The 3,875-nt window shown below is 37.2% G+C and overlaps 1 pseudogene; it reads left to right on the top strand.

Moving 5' to 3' along the window:
• The first annotated feature begins 352 nt into the window (after positions 1–352).
• On the top strand, positions 353–987 carry LOC119541144 (annotated as a pseudogene).
• Positions 988–3,875: the final 2,888 nt, after the last annotated feature.

Here is a 3,875-nt window from a genome sequence, read left to right as displayed (position 1 = left end):
TTGGAGACGGCCACACAGAAAGAAGCTGGAAGCCAGTGGAAACCAGAAGAGCCAACAGAGGAAAAGAGAGATTGCCTTGTGATGGGAGGCAGAGATGCAAGCCAATGAAGCCCCAGGATTGCAGCTAATGAGCACCAGAATGCTATGGAGTTTGGGAGAAAGCATGGCTCTTCTGTTCCTTTGATTTTGGACAGCTAGCCTTCCAAACTATGAGCCAATAAATTCCTGTTGTTAAGCCAAATGATTGTGTGGTATTTGTTGAAGCAGCTTGGTAAACTAAGACAGATGGAAAGAAAAGAGAATAAGAAAAGAACCTTAAAAAGGTAGAACAGGGCTCTTGGGAACCAGCACCATGATGTCTGGCTGCAAGATCAGCCCGTCCATCCTCAGTGGTGACCTGGCCAACTTAGGGGAAGAGTGCCTCAGGATGCTTGACTCCAGGGTTGATTATCTGCACCTAGATGTAAGGGACAAGTGTTTGTTCCCATCACCTTTGGTCACCCTGTGGTAGAAAGCCTCCGAAAGCAGCTAGACCCTTCCTTTGACTTGCATATGATAGTGTCCAGGCTGGAACAGTGGGTAAAGACAATGACAGCAGCAGGAGCCAATGAATATGCCTTTCACCTCAAGGCTTCTAGGAACCCAGGAGCTTTGATTAAAGACATTCAGGAGAATTGGATTGAGTTTGGCATGGCCATCAAACTGGGAACTACAGTTGAGTATTTGACACCATGGGCTAATCAGATAGATATGGCCTTGGTTATGGCAGTGGAACCTGGGTTTGGAGGGCAGAAATTCATGGAAGATATGATGCCAAAGCTTCACTGGTTGAGGACCCAGTTCCTGTCTTTGGACATAGAGGTTGATGGTGGAGTAGGTCCTGACACTCACTGTAGTAAATGAGCTAATATGGTCATGTCTGGCAGTGCCATTATGAGGAGTGAAGACCCCAGATCTGTGATCAATCCATTAAGAAATGTTTGCTAAGAAGTTGCTCCAGAACATCCTTTTGATCAATGAAACCTCAAAGAGCCCAGTGTTTCTGCTCATGTAATCTCCTTTTTCCTGTAAAACAAGAAAGCTTGTCTGCCAAATCATACTGCAATTGTAGCCACGCTGCTTTTCTGAGCAATTATTCATTCGTGCAGAATGTCCTAAAAGGTGTATATAACTACATGTTTAGTGAAGGAATTTAAAGATCAGTATGGTAAATACCCTATTTTTATTAGGAAGCTTGATTTTTATAAAAAGTAAAAGTATGGCTGCATTATTAATGTTTTAAACAAAAAATGAGACTGATGCCTAAGGGAGGCATATTAGTTATTATGAAAAAAAAAGAATTTTTCTGCATTTCTCAAAGAAATTTCTGTTATTTCTCAGCTGTTTTCCAAAAGCAAAGTGCTTATGTTTTACTGTTTCACATCATTTGTGATTTGTTTTTATGTTTAATAATATGACTAGACTGCAACTTATGAAAAGTCTAAGCTTGTATCAGGCTGGGATGGGATACCATATTCTTCTTATAGCTAAAATATCTATTTTTAACTTTTCTCTTTACACTTGATGCATCAAACCAATTTTTTAAAAGTATGAAAAAAAAGCAGAACAGATGGAAAATATTCAATAAGATGAAAGAAATTAATTCAAACTGTCAATTATCACAATCAATGTGATTGAACTAAACTCTAGTTAGATGACAGAGATTTTTAGACTGGATTTAAAACAAGCCAACAAACTCAGCTATATGGTATTTACATAAGATACAATAAAAGATAAGAATTTAAAGCAAACAAATGGAAAAAGAAATCCTAGGGAAAGGTCAGACAGAGTAGACTTTTTAAGTATTACTAGAGATAAAGCTTATTAAATATTGATAAAACTCCAAATCTCTAAGAAGAGAATTCTGAATTCTTATATACCTGATAACAGACATTCATCACCCAGCAATAGGAGAGTAACATCATTTTTGAGCCCACATGGAATCTTTGCAGACAACTGGCCTCAGTTTTAGCCATGTTAGACCAGAGAAGACGCTGTACATTTAAGGAGTTTTAGACTATATTCTCTGATCACAACACAAAAAAAGTTAGAAAAAATACCCACACACCCACCCCAAAAAAGATGAAGAAATTAGATCTCTAGCAGTATGCAGTCTTTCAGTGATCAGTTTATCTTAAATCATGAACACCTTGTTAACTTGGATCTCTGGTATCATGTAGAACACACATGTGCATGCACATTCACAACTCACTGTTTGGTTGGTTGGTAGAACTCATTTCAAAACTGAGCTGAATTTTAAAAATTCAGTTTTCCACCATTAGCGCAGCCACTAATGACTCTAAATAACCAAAATCATTTTAAAAGTCCCTTTGGTGTGATTATTTTTCTAAGATCAGTGATATGAGTATAGATTTATTTTTGTACTGTAAAATTTAAAAATCTAGAGTTATTGATTCTTGTGACAGGACTTTTTAACCTGAGTTGTGTGTCTCCAAGATGTTTTCGGTGATCTCAAGGATATAAATTTAATGCAAATAATTTAAATGGAACTAAAAATGCACAGAATTCGTTTGGAAAAGATAATGAAATATATTCATGGAATTGCATATAATAAAATCTATTTATTATAAACTCCATGAAAGCAAATACCAAGTTATTTTTTCTCACTATTTTATCTTTTGTGCTTAACACAGTATCTAGCGTATATTAAATAATCAACAAATATTTTTGTGAATGAAAAAAATGTTAATATATATGTAGGCTGATAGTTGAGGGATCAAATACCAGAAATAAGAGGACTGCATCTAGTATGAAGGGAAAGGCACAATCATTAATAATTTTATTTCATTCAACCAATCTCTATTAAGTGCCTACTCTGTGCCAGAAAATGTTCTAGGTATTATGTGATATATTGGTGAATAACAGGCATGGTCCCTACTAATGTGGGGCTCACAGTCTGATTGGGGAAAATACAACTTGTTGGAAATATCTAGGTGGCCAAGAGGATATGAATTCTGATCTTCTGAACAGTGTGGGAAGAGAGTGGGGGATTTCAATCCATCTCCTGCACTAGCCAATAGAGCTTTGATTTTACCAAAAGTTTGACCCCTTCTGATGACTCTTTAATATCCACAGTTTTCACAGTGTGTTAATATCCATCATCTTATTTAAAGCAGAAAGGCCAGGGATCATGACTGGTTCTAATTTACAAATGAGGAAAACGAGATCCAGAGCAGATACATTACAGGATTACAACTTGAATTTTCTGAATCCAAATTATCCTTATTTTTATTGCTGTTTTTTTTGGTGCTTGTTGTTTATTTGTTTTTAGCACATAACATGAATAAAGAGAAAGATTCTAGTCTGCCATTCATAATTTTTCAAATATCAACCTATCTGGTTCTAGTAAATACTAATTATAGGCGATTGTTGGAACTTTTCACCTTGTCTGAGGATTAATTATTAACTGCAGAGATAGAGTCAGAAAGTCCTTTGTCATATTAACACTGCTGTACTGTGGATTTCTTAAAGCTAGAGAACTTTATCAGTCCTCTCCGTGTTCCTCTTGTCCCCACAACCTAACAGAGCGGGCCTGAGTGAAGCCGGGGTCAGAAATAAGAGGGTCTCAGTTCTCCACTCCACTCTGACAGCCACTGCCCTCTGACTAAGGTTCTTGCTCGACCTGCAGACTGAATTATCTGCCAAAACAGTTCTGACTGTCGTTCCTCTGCTCAGAAACCTTAAGTGGCTTCTGTTACCTACTAAATATTGATCAAATTCCTGCTATTCAAAGTTATTCAAAGTTTTCCATAAGTCTTTCCGGCTTGCTGTGTCCTGCCAACCCCTCTTTTCCCTCATTCAACACCTCCTCTTCC

This window comes from Choloepus didactylus, chromosome 1 (genome assembly GCF_015220235.1).
Source record: "Choloepus didactylus isolate mChoDid1 chromosome 1, mChoDid1.pri, whole genome shotgun sequence".
NCBI classification, from domain to species: domain Eukaryota; kingdom Metazoa; phylum Chordata; class Mammalia; order Pilosa; family Megalonychidae; genus Choloepus; species Choloepus didactylus.
The sequence above is the reverse complement of the archived record's forward strand: the minus strand, read 5'-3'. Positions and strand labels throughout refer to the sequence as shown.